The sequence below is a fragment of the Polypterus senegalus genome, chromosome 3 (genome assembly GCF_016835505.1).
Source record: "Polypterus senegalus isolate Bchr_013 chromosome 3, ASM1683550v1, whole genome shotgun sequence".
In the NCBI taxonomy this organism is placed as follows: Eukaryota; Metazoa; Chordata; class Cladistia; order Polypteriformes; family Polypteridae; genus Polypterus; species Polypterus senegalus.
In genome coordinates, this window is record NC_053156.1 from 103,832,868 (window position 1) to 103,847,069 (window position 14,202).

Below are 14,202 nucleotides of genomic sequence, written 5' to 3' on the forward strand. Positions count from 1 at the left end.
TTTAGTGTAAATGGTGTATAACTGGTGTACAAATAGAATAACCTTTGTGAATAATTGGAATGATATTTGTGAATGGCCTAGATTTTACAAGAGAGATGGTCTTCATCCAAGGAGCGGAAGCAGAGAGCGGATCAGCGAGCGGAAGCAGAGAGCGGATCAGCGAGCGGAAGCAGAGAGCGGCGGCGTCTCCCACAGGCACGTAGCCCTTTGAAAGCACACGAGCAAGTTCACCTGAGATAAAGCCGGCAGCTGACCAGTAGAAATAACCGGCAGTGAGAAATTAAAGTCGATCACTTAGCGGGTGGTGGAAACTTAAAAGCGACGGTGATTCAGCTCAACACGGAAAGCGCAGAAGCACCTATAAAAACGGCAAAGATGACTTCAACATTTAATGTAAGTTCTATCTGCTCTCTGCCCATCGAGGGCACGTTTATATGTTGTGTGTCCTGCAGTATGTACAGCTCAGGTTTTCCGGCCGACAGTGCAGATAGCTTCACCTGCCAAAAATGTTTAGTTAATTTAGAGTTGGTCGGGAAAATACGCGAATTGGAGGACCGCGTTAGGAATCTGATAGCGATTAGGCAAACCGAAAATTGGATCGACTCGGTTTGTTTAGACAATTCGGCTACATCTGATTCGGCTTCAGTCTCTCCAGGTCCCACTGTAGTCAGTGCGAGGCCGAAATCAGCAGCACCAATTCAGCCACAGGGCGAGTGGGTAACAGTAAGACGGGGGTCTAAGAATCCAAAATTTAGTCCCCCAGCACCCAGGTCACCAATTCGGACCCAGAACAGGTTCTCAGCTCTCCGCAGCGCGCCTGTGGAAACTGAGAATAATAAAGTGCTCATAATTGGCGATTCCATAGTGCGGAATGTTAGAATTCCAAACTATGTTAAACCAGCAGTTAATGTTAAGTGCCTTGCAGGGGCCAAGATTTCTGGCATAAAGGCCGCATTGGACCGTGTTGCCGGCGATGAAGTATCTACCTTATTGCTGCATGTCGGCACTAATGATATTTATTTACAGCAATCTGAGGTATTAAAGCGGAACTTCATCTCTCTATGCACCAAAGCTAAAACAAAATGTCGGAATTTAATTGTATCTGGTCCCTTACCAAGATTGTATAGAGGGGATGTGATTTATAGCAGATTGCATTCCTTTCACTGCTGGCTAGAAACCTGGTGTGCAAATAAAAGCATAGCATTTGTGAACAATTGGGATGATTTTTGGGAAAGGCCTGGATTTTTCAGAAGAGATGGTCTTCATCCTAACTGGAGGGATCTTATGTATTATCCCAAAATATGGCAGCAAAACTGCCTGGTTGACTGATTAGAGCACCATCCAGGCCGCAGTCATGTGATCTTAAATCACAGGCTGTTCTTTATCCCACCTGTTATTTTCCTGAAGCTGTTACCCATAATCCCTGTTGTGGGGCATCCAGTAAATTTAGTCTTGAAACAAACCATAAATTAATTGATAACCAAAAAATAAGGTGTATAATTAGACCAAGGGATAAAACCAGACACTCCACCAGGGGCATCTGTAATAGAAATTTAATTCAAATTAAAACAAAAATATATCAGCAGTTCAGAAAGAACCATGCAGTTTTAAATGCTGTTTATTGAACATTCGCTCTCTTGGCACTAAAGCTGTTTTGGTAAATGATATAATATTAAGTACAAAATCTGATCTGTGTCTTCTTACTGAAACCTGGCTTAGTAAATGTGACACTGTTCCCTAGCTGAGGCGTCACCAGATGGATACTCGTTCCTTCATAGGTCTAGAGATTCTGGTCGAGGAGGAGGCCTTGGAATAATTCATTGTAACAAAATGCAAATCACTCCTAAAAATTTAGGCAACTTTACATCCTTTGAGGCATTCATTTTAAATATTAAAACAGATTCCAACACAATTATAGTGCTAGTCTACAGACCACCAGGGCCATATTCATTGTTCATGACTGAATTTAGCAACCTTCTGTCTGATTTGGCTATAAATTATGATCACGTAGTTCTGATGGGGATTTTAATGTACACATTGATGTGGAAACTGACACTTTTAGCAAATGTTTTACTTATTTGTTAAATTCAGTAGGATTTTGTCAGATTGTCAAAGGTCCAACTCATAATCATAACCATACATTAGATTTAATTATAACTTACAAAGTTGAAATTCAAAATTTAAATATTACTCCATTAAATGTAGTTATTTCCGATCACTTCTTAATTACGTTTGATTTAGTTCTGCCCATGCCAGCGCTCGCAGATTAAAACAAAGACAGTGCGACATCTAGATTGTAATTCTGCTTCAAAATTTATAGATACCTTGAGTAAGTCGAGTGTAATTGTGGAAAACCATTTAGATCAGTTAACATCAAATGTAAACGTGGAAAACAATTTAGATCAGCTAACATCACATTATAATGTGACCTTGAGAGATGCTCTGGACACAGTGGCTCCCCTAAAACAAAAGTGATCAAAGCACATAGAAACTCTCCCTGGTTTAATGAAAACACTCGAGCTCTTAAATTAGAGTGTCGAAAACTGGAGCGCAGATGGAGAACAACAAAGCTACATGTCTTTCAAATTGCATGGACAGAGAGTGTTAATAAATATAAAAAGGCCCTCTTTAAAGCTCGCTCAGAATACTATTCTACATTAATAGATAGCAATAATAAAAATCCTAGGGTACTTTTTAGAGCAGTGGCTAAATTAACAAATGGGAATTCAGATCAACAGTGCAAAATACCAACAGATATTAGCAGTACAGACTTTATGAACTTCTTCAATGAGAAAATTAAAAATATAAGATCCCAGATCTCAGCATCACAGTACAAACCAAATACTAGCTTAGCAGACCCTGCTCACATTGCATTCAGCACTTTAATAATTTTAATCCTGTAACTGAGCAGGAAGTCTTAACTTTAATTTAAAATGAAGCCCACTACTTGTTCCCTAGATCCAGTGCCAACAAAACTAGTAAAAGTGCAATGGATGTTCTTGCAGCACCATTCTAACATTATCAATAGTTCATTATTGCATGGCACAGTACCTGATGCACTAAAAGTGTCAGTCATTAAACCTTTACTTAAAAAGTCAGACCTAGACCCACACATACTAAATAACTATAGGCCTATTTCAAATTTACCATTTCTCTCTAAAATACTAGAAAGTAGTCGCCAGTCAGCTTCAGTCACACCTTACGCATTACAATTTATTTGAGAAATTCCAGTCTGGCTTTCGCACTGGTCATAGTACAGAAACGGCACTAACACGGGTTGTAAATGACATTCTGATATCCTCTGATGAAGGAAATTCCACTGTAATTATGTTGTTGGACTTAAGTGCAGCATTTGACCCCATTGACCATTCTATTTTACTGCACAGGCTAGAAAACGATGTTGGGCTTACAGGCCCGTGCTCGCTTGGTTCAGTTCTTATTTATCAAATCGATTCCAGTATGTACAGAAATGTGCTGACAGTACTCCATCATTATACACAGAAGTTCAATATGGTGTCCGCAGGGCTCAGTACTGGGACCTTTACTGTTTTCACTTTACATGCTTCCACTGGGATCTCTCATTAGGAAACATAATGTTAATTTTCACTCGTATGCAGATGACACCCAGTTATACCTTTCATTTAAATCAAATGAAGTTTCTCCGATGTTGTCTTTAATTAGTTGTGTTAGTGAATTAAAGGAATGGATGAATGAGAACTACTTGTCTTTAAATACAGATAAAACAGAGATGTTAATTGTTGGAGGGAATGACGCTGATCACAGCAATATTTTGTCGTCATTTAACTCAGTTGGAATCCCAATTAATTTTACTGAATCAGCCCGCAATCTAGGAGTTATCTTTGACTCTAGCATGTCATTTAAAGCGCATATTACAAAGTCGTCCAAAACATGTTTTTCCATCTTAAAAATATTAGGAAATTAAGGCGCTTTCTAAATAAACAGGATTGTGAGAAATTAATTCATGCATTTATCTCTAGTAGGATTGACTACTGCAATGCGGTGTTCACTGGCTGTTCAAACTGTTCTCTATACAGCCTCCAGTTAATCCAAAATGCGCTGCAAGAATTATTACAAGAACAAGAAAATATGAACACATAACCCCAGTTCTTAAATCTTTACACTGGCTCCCAGTTAAATTTAGGGCAGATTTCAAAATCCTCCTTTTAACATATAAAGCATTAAATGGCCAAGGTCCGCTTACTTGTCTGAACTTATCATGACTTACAAACCTGAGCGCACATTAAGATCTCAAGATGCCGGTCTGCTTAGGATTCCAAGGATTAATAAAATAACAGTGGGAGGTCGAGCTTTTAGTTACAGGGCCCCTAAACTGTGGAATGGTCTTCCTGCTTCCATAAGAGATGCCCCCTCGGTCTCAGCCTTTAAATCCCGGCTGAAGACTCACTACTTCAGTTTAGCATATCCTGACTAGAGCTGCTGATTAACTGTACATACTGCATCTCTGTTGTTAGTCATTAGCACTATAACATAAGTAACATGATAATTATATTTGAATACTAACCCTCACCTATTCTGTTTCTTTTCTCGGTACCCAAATGTGGCCATTGGTGCCACGGCCCACCTGCCAAGTTGTTTGCCTGCCTATAGTAAAGTCATCCCTGATGGAGGATCACAGGAATCATGGGAAAGAGAGGTCCTTTCATCGGAGCAATGTTTCAGCCGTGGCATGGCCAAATGGAGATGCAGCTAGATGGATGAGGTCTCCAGGACTCTAAAAATATCGAAACCTAATTATGTCATATCATCTACTGTTAAACCGTAATTCTAAAATTTTTATTATGCTGTCTTAAGGAATTGTTCTGTTGTGTATATTGTATTGTATTGACCCCCTACTTTTGACACCTACTGCACGTCCAACCTACCTGGAAAGGGGTCTCTCTTTGAACTGCCTTTCCCGAGGTTTCTTCCATTTTCCCTACAAGGTTTTATTGGGAGTTTTTCCTTGTCTTCTCAGAGAGTCAAGGCTGGGGGGCTGTCAAAAGGCAGGGCCTGTTAAAGCCCATTGCGGCACTTCCTGTGTGATTTTGGGCTATACAAAAATAAACTGTATTGTAAACTGTATTGTATTGTATCCTACATGGAGGAGATCTTTTGTTTTACCCCAAAATGTGGCAACAAAACTGCCTGACTTACTGATCAGATCACTATCAGGGCCACATCTTTGTGATTTTAAATCACATGCTGTTGTTTATGACACCTGTTACTATTCTGCAGCTGCTACACAGAATCCTGTTATGGGTTACCTTATAAATGAAATTCTGAAGCAAAATATAAAACTTGATGTCCAAAGAATAAAAAGTATATATAGACCAATAGATAAAAATATGATCTTACACTGAAGGTACTTGTATTAGTAATTAAAATTAAAACAAAAAAACACCAGTACAGAAACAGATTAAAATACTGATTATTAAACATTTCCTCCCTTGGAAATAAAGCTGCTTTGGCTAATATTATTATATTACATACAAAACCCAATTTGTATCTTCTCGTTGAAACCTGGCTTAGTAAATATGACATTCTGATATTTGACATTGCAAAGTGCCTCTAAAAAATTAGGTACATTTTCATCCTTTGAGGCAGCTGTTTTAGATTTTGAAGCAGATTTTCCAGTACAATTGTAGCACTGTTCTATAGACCAACAAGTCCATATTCAGTGCTAATGACTGAATTTGGCAGCCTTTTATCTGAATTTTCAATAAGTTATTATCTTGTAGTGTCAATAGAAATTTAAATATACACATTGAAGCAGATGGTTTAAGGCCTGACTCATAACCACACATTAGATGTAATTATTAAATAAGAAATTGAGATTGAAAATTTAAATATAAGTTATTTCTGATAAGTACTTAATTACATTTGATTTGGTTTTGCCCTTACCAGTATATTTGCAGATTAAAACAAGGACAGTGCAACATCTAGATTGTAACTCTGCATCAAAATTTGTAGATATTTTGAAAAACTCAACTATAATCATGGAAAATAATTTGGATCAGATAACACCAAACATTAATGTGACTTTGAAAGAGGCTTTGGATTCAGTAGCTCCCCTTAAAACAAAAGGGTTTAAACTGCATAGGAACCTACCCTGTTTTAGTGAAAGCACTCGAGCTCTTAAATTAGAAAGTCGAATATCTGGAATGTAGATGGAGAACAACAAAGCTCAGGTCTTCCAAATTGCATGGACAGACAGTGGTAAAAAGTATAAAAAGCTCTCTTCATTGTCCACTCAGATTATGATTCTAGAATAATGGATAACAAAAGTAATATTCCACCAGTACTGTGTAGAACAGTGAATAATCTATCAAAGGGGAATTCTGAATTACAGTGTACAGACATTAGCAGTGTAGACTGAAAATGAACAATCTAAGATCCCAGATCTCAGCATCACCTCAAAAATATAATACTACATTATCAAACCCTGTCTCATCTTGTGCACACCAATTTAGTAATTTTAATGCTCTGGCAACACCCATTCTTAGCATTATCAATAGGTCATTGCTGAATGGTACAGTTCCTGATGCATTAAAAGTGTCAATTATCAGACCATTACTTAAAAAGCCAGAGTTAGAAGCTCATATGCTTAATGATTTACACCCATTTCAAATATACCCTTTCTCTCTAAAATACTTGAAAAAGTAGTCATCACACAGCTTCAGTCTCCTTTTACACATCAAAGTTTATTTCAGAAATTCCTGTCTGTCTTCAGCACTGGTCATGGTACAGAAACGGCACTAACCCATGTTATAAATGACATTCTAATATCCCCTGATGAAGGAAACTCTGCTGTAATTATGCTATGTGTAGTATTTGACACCATTGACCGTTCTGTTTTACTGCAAAGAGCAGAAAATTACATTGTGTTAGTTTTTATTTTAAAAGTCAATTCCTGTACATACACAAATGTGCAGACTATACTCCATCATTATACTCAGTAGTTAAATATGGTGTCTCACAGTCCTCAGTACTTGGACCATTACTGTTCTAACTTTACATGCTTCCATTGGGAACAATCATTAGGAAACATAACATTAACATTCACTCGCATGCAGATGACACCTACTGTAATTATAACTTTCTTTTAAACCAAATGATGTATCTCCGATGCTGTCCTTAATTAGTTGAATTAGTGAGTTAAAGGAGTGGATAGAAGAGAACTACTTGTCTCTGAATACAGAAAAAAGTCATAAATGTTATTAATTGCGGGGTTAGGAGATGATGTTGACCTGAACAACATTCTGTCACTTTTTTTATCTCAGTCAGAATCACCATTAGTTTTACTGAATGCAATTTAGGTGTTATCTTTAACACTAACATATAATTTAAAACACACATTAAAATATCCAAAATATTTTTTTCTTTCTAAAAATGTTCAAAAAAATGGATATTTTCTAACTATACGGGAGACTGAGAAATATTTCATGTGTTTGTTTTTAGTAGGATTGAATATTGCAATGCATTGTTCACTGTCTGTTCAAATTGTTCCTTTAATAGCTTTCAGTTCATTTGAAGTGCTACTTTAAGAATTACTGACCAGCAAGTATGAACACATCACTCCAGTTCTTAAGTCCTTGTATTGGCTCTCAGTTAAACTTAGGGTTGATTTCAAAACTCTCCTTTATAACATGCCCAGGAGGGCATAGATGACCAGATGGCCCAGGTATTGTTGGTTTCCATTTATGCTAGTCAGTTTCTGCATTGTTTTCTGTGTGTTTTAAAAAAATCTGTGTCATTACATGTACTAATTCTGTATTTAGTAATTGGTTTAATCTATACTTGTAGCTGAGCTGAAAAATTGTTTACACCGCTATGGTATTGTATGTAATAATAATAATTAGGATAATATTAGAACTTATTTTTTAAGTGAATTGTATGTTTATCCTGTAGTTGACTACAACAATCAGACATTCAATAACACTGAGTTTTTTTCAGGAAACATATTAATGAAACTGTTTATATATTGTTTATATAGTCCAGCTGAGCACATAAAACTAGCAGCTGGTGTGAACAAACACATTGTGTCATAAGAGCGCTGCTTATAAATTATCCTCTGTTTCAGTGTCTGCTGAATGCCTCATTGAATACATGTGTTTTCTTATGCTGGTTGAACGCATAAAATACCAAAATTTTGTATTGTAATTATTTGCTTATGTTTATAGAGACAGGAAGAATTCCAAGCCAACGTCAGTTTAATGTATAGATACAGTACAAGACAGCAAAAATTAAACTCTTGAAAAAAGTTTGTTTTAATCGTGAAGTTATTTTTATTTGCAATCATGAACACAATAAAAAATAATTAAAATGTTTTTAATCATGTCACATTTAAATCAAAACTTAAACGAATTTTGAATAAAATATAACAAATTACAGAATTTATTCATGTACACAATATTGTTCTAAATCAGTTTAACATGAACATATTTAGTCAATCTAATATTTTTAAATATGTATTTAAAGAAAACAATACAAATTCATTTACTTACATATAACTTCTCTAGATTTTGTAATTTTGTAGTTTTGTTAATCTGAAACATTGCCATTTGCACACTTTTTCTGGTATTTCCTAATGAATCATGCAGCAGTAAACTGTCATCATACCGACATCTTAGTGTCCCTGGTACTTTCATTCCATGTCCTTAATATCCTGATAGAATTTTTCACCCTGCTCTTCTCTTACTGCTCCAAAATTTTCAGGAAAAAATTCCAAATGAAAATCCAAAAAGTGAACTTTGAGGGTCATGCTGCAACCCAGTTCTTTAAACTTAATACATTTTTCACAACTTCTTTATAATTTGGGTCTTTATTTTTACCTAAAAACTTACATTTCTTTGAATGACACCCAAGCATCTTCTTTCAGGTTGTTCATCACACCATTGAATTCTGCATCAGAAATTAGTTTTCCAGTATTAACTCCAACAAAAATGCCCTCTTTCAATTTAGCCTCTGACTTATCTGGAAATGTTCGGCACAAAAACGTTAAAGAGGCTGAATCTTTTGATTGGGCTTTGACAAACAGCACTTTATCTGGATCCACCAACCTAAGTCTGATAATGTTTTCTGCACCAAATTTATAAAAGGCCATTCCTTCTGTACCCAACATCATTTAATGGTTGTGCTGCCCCCATTCACAGAGGAAACAAAGGAATTATGTGTGCCCTGACTGCTGACCAAGCACCAAACCTTCAACGGAACCAACTGTGGTCATTGTAGTTAATTTTCCCAAGAAGATTTTCAAAGTTCTGCTAGGTTCCTTGGAAATACACAGAATTAGCAGCAGGTATTGATGTGTATTTATTATTGTTATGAAGAAGTACTCTTTTTATGCTTCTTTTAGCTGAATCTATAACTAGTCTCCATTTTTCTGCACTAAGCCACTTATATCAGTGCAGTAAACCAACATCTAATGTCTCATTCCTGGACAGAACCTTTTTAAGTCTTTATGAAGGCTGAGGGCAATCTCCACAGCTTCTATGCCAGGGGAGTCTCTCTGCCTTAGGCCTAAAATACAAGAAACATAGACTATAACTAACATAATTAATATAAAATACAAAAATTAATAAACAACAAAATATTAAATTATAGTATACAATGCAAACAAACCCAAACTATATTTAATAACATAAAACACAAAAGATTTACTGAAATATGACATTAACAAATAAATATAAGATCAACTAAAGTCAGGTGTTGTCCTCTTTTCTGTTGAAAATGCTTACAATGGATGCAGTCCACAAAAATAAAGACAAAGCCAGAGCTGTGGTATAGCAGTTGTCTGGAGTAAAAGTGTAAGCCTCACTACCTCAGGCAGTATTGCCCCATACGCCTTGCACAGGCCAAAAAGTTGAATAATGTTAAATATTGAGTTTAAAGTGCGTGTGTATTTTATGTTTTACTAGCAAAATACCCGCGCTTCGCAGCGGAGAAGTAGTGTGTTAAAGAAGCAATGAAAAAGAAAAGGAAACATTTTGAAAATAACGTAACATGATTGTCAATGTAATTGTTTTGTCACTGTTGTGAGTGATGAGTGTTGTTGTCATATATATATATATATATATATATATATATATTTACACACACACACATAAACATATATATATACATATCTATACATATACACATATATACATACATATATATATCTACATATATACACATACATATGCATACACACATATATACATACACACACATATATACACACAAATACATATATATATATACATACATATCTACATATATACACACACAGCTATTTCGTATCAGTGCAATACGCTGATTGTTAAAACGGATAACTCCCGCTCTTACGTGCAAGTCTGCGTGGATATTATGAACTATCGTATTTGTTCAAGTTCTATTTAAATTTTAAATAGAAGGAATTTTTATTTAGTCGACAGAAATATCTTTGGTAGGAATGGTAAAAACAGACAGGAATATTATTCGTGAATAAATCAACTCAAACCTTAAACAACTTATAATATTTTGCTCTCCATAAAAATATATCCTGTCAAAATTATACAAATTCAAATATGAACATGGTGCATAACAAAACCTGGAAATATAAATAAAATGTGTTCCTTTCAGCAATAACAAATCAAATCATTCAGTTGTCTTTGCTCATATGTCATTTTATCAGAGCTGGGCGCCTGGCATCTTGAAGTGTCAGATTCTTATTTAATTCTTCTGCTTTCTGTATCTTCTGCATTGCATTCAGGTCTAATAGTGCCGTCTTAGATATAATTACAGCCACATTAGCTCCACAAATGAGACACACGGGTTCAGTAAACATATACTCAGCCTCCCATCGGTTTTTAAAGGCTCTATTTTCAGAATCAACTTTTCTCTTCAGCATCGTGTGAGCTAGCTTTGCAATAACTTGCAGCATCATAAGCTAGACTTGATTAACGCGTAAGTGTTCGCAAGGCAGCTGAAGCGTTGCATTGCATTATGGGATCTGTAGTTTATTGTGTTACCAGCGCTTCATATACCCGGGCCATTAATAACAATAATACAGTATATAAAATGATCTCGCGGGCTGGATATAATTACACGCGGGCGGATGCGCCCGCGCCCTTGAGTTTGACACATATGGACTAAATAGAACTTGAAAAAAATATATTTTTTCAAATGTGATCGCGCAATTCAGATAGAGTTGACGCGCACTACAGCCTGCATGCCTCAATAAGTCATCCTCCCCTCGTTCTTACTTTTTTACCGTTCATGTAATGAATACACTGAGTATGGCTTTACCAAAACAATCATTGATGGTGAATAAAGTATCCATTATTCGAGTATGTAGACCGGGATATATATATACATATATATATACCCGCGTATCGCAGCAGAGAAGTAGTGTGTTAAAAAAGCTAGAAAAAGAAAAGGGAACATTTTAAAAATAACGTAACATGACTGTCAATATACAGTATTTGTTTTGTGAGTGTTACTGAGTGTTGCTGTCATCAAGGATTTGATTATCATTATTTCTTTCAATCAGGTTCGTATCTGTAGGATGTGTTGTGTTCAAGTTACATTCCGTGTTTGTCAATCGCTGTAAAGATGACAGGTTTCTTTCATCGATTCGCTTCTTACTGCATCAATAAACAGCTCGTCTTCTTCTTTATCTGAGACCTGACACACTGCATGCACGGGTTTTTTACACTGTCTTCCTTTAGCGGGACATTGACTTTTTCCACGTGTGCTTTGTTTCCGCAGTAGCTGGATTTATGAATATGCTTGTATGTATTAGACGCTTCATATTTTTTGCTGCCTTTTCAATTGTGTAATTCGGTTTTTGTTCAGCGCTCTTTGGAACTGTTGCTTTTATCTGTGCACTGCGTCCAGTTCACGTGAGCCACTCGGTGTACATGCATCGAAGTTTCCCAGCTGTGCTGGTGCCATCTCGTGCGATGTCCATGGCTGTATTTAATGTTACCTTAGTCCTGGCACTTAAAACTTTCTCTCGCAGTTTCGCTGAGTTTGTGTCAAACACCACCCTGACCATCTCATCTTCCTCTCCATAAGCACAGTCCTTCACCCGTGAATATTTAGTGGGAGTTTGCTATTGGATTGCCACTGACGGACGGACGGCCTTATATGGGCAGGCACTAAATTACAAACGCCAGCGGAAGCCTTTATATGAACTTAATTTAAAGTGTAGGTTTACATCGTGCTTTGTTTCCGAAGTAGCAGAACTCATGAATATGGTTGTATATGTCACTCGCTCTCTTCTTATTGTTTCGCTGCCTTCTCAATAATATAATGCATGTTTTCTTCAGCGCTTTTTTGAGGTCTTCCTGGTTTTCTATGTACTGCGTGATTACGTGGGAGGCGTGATGATGTCACACGAAACTCCGCCCCCACGGCGTTCAAGCTCATCTCCATTACAGTAAATGGAGAAAAACAGCTTCCAGTTATGACCATTACGCGTAGAATTTCGATATAAAACCTGCCCAACTTTTGCAAGGAAGCTGTAAGGAATGAACCTGCCAAATTTCAGCCTTCTACCTACACGGGAAGTTGGAGAATTAGTGATGAGTGAGTGAGTGAGTGAGTGAGTGAGTGAGGGCTTTGCCTTTTATTAGTATAGATTGTTGTTTAGGTTAATTTCATTTTAATTTCATGTTTATTTATAAAGCACTTTAAAACAACAGGACTTGAAGACAAGGTACTATACAAACTATATACCGAGTAACACAAAATAGGAAGAATTTATATAACAATAAATAAATAAATATACCCTTGGTGTTAGAAGCCCGCTCTGTGTGTCAGGATATTACTGATATAGTTAAGCTTCTGGATCTCACTTGTATGGATACTCTGGATCTGGCTGCACCCTTACAGTTAAGGAGAGCCAAGGAAAACGCCAGTGTTCAGCCCTGGCTAAATGAGGCCACTTGTGTGCTCAGACAGGAATGCAGGCAGGTGGAAAAAGGACAAACTGCAGGTCTCTTATGAAATTCTTAGAACTCGTTGGAAGTCCTATCATGAGCCTGTGAGATCAGCAAAATCACATTTTTTATCATTTGTAATTGCGAATGCTCCCTCGAGACCTAGGGTGCTGTTTAGCACCATAAACACTCTCTTAAACCCACCTGTACGCTTGAGTACATTTGAGACCTGTGAGCTTTTTCTTAATTATTTTATAAATAAAATTCAAGCCATTCCTTCCAGCATTTCTCTTCCAAGTGTTGATTACTGTGGGAAGACACCAGTCACTCTAAGGCCATTGCACAGCCAGTTTACTTCCTTTTAACCTATTTCTTCTTCTCAGCTAGCTGATATAATCCTACATATGAAACCTACCAATTATCCACTAGATATCTTACCTGCACACCTATTTAAAGATACTTTTAGAGCGTTTAGTCCAAATGTGTTGGCTGTTATTAACAGCTATCTAAAATCCAGTATAATTCCAGACAACTTTAAACATGCAATTGTTCAGCCTTTGCTGAAGAAGCCCAAACTTGATCCTACAGCTCTTTCAAACTATAGGCCTATTTAAAGCTCCTATTTCTCTCCAAAATTATGGAGAAAGTAGTTTCTTTGCAGTTAATTTCATATCTGGAGGATAAGAATGTATGTGATGTGTTTCAGTCAGGTTTTAAAAAACTTCATAGTACTGAATCAGCTCTGGTGAAGGTAACAAATGATATTCTATTAACTTTGGACTCTGGCTCTTCTGCAATCTTGGTCTTGCTCTATCTCAGTGCAGCATTTGACACAGTGGACCATGGAGTTCTGTTAAAATGGCTTGAGGATGAAGTAGGCATTCAAGGCTGTGCACTGAATTGGTTTGTGTCCTACCTGAAAGGCAGATATATGTCTGTTAACATAGATGGGAATTTCTCTCAGCCAGCTCCTCTCACACAAGGTGTCCCTCAAGGTTCTATCCTGGCTGCCCTTCTCTTTCCCCTTTATCTGCTTCCTTTGAGGGACATCTTTTACAAATATGATGTCGCATATCATTGTTATGCTGATGATACGCAGCTGTACCTCAAAGTTAGTTCTGACATTACTTCATCTGTAAAAAAGCTGTTGAAATGCTTTGAGGATATTAAATATTGGATGGTACAAAATTTCTTGTAGTTAATAAAGGAGAAGTCATTATTTTTGGTCCTACCACATCTGCAGTTGAAATCGGCATACAGTTAGGACCTTTGGCAG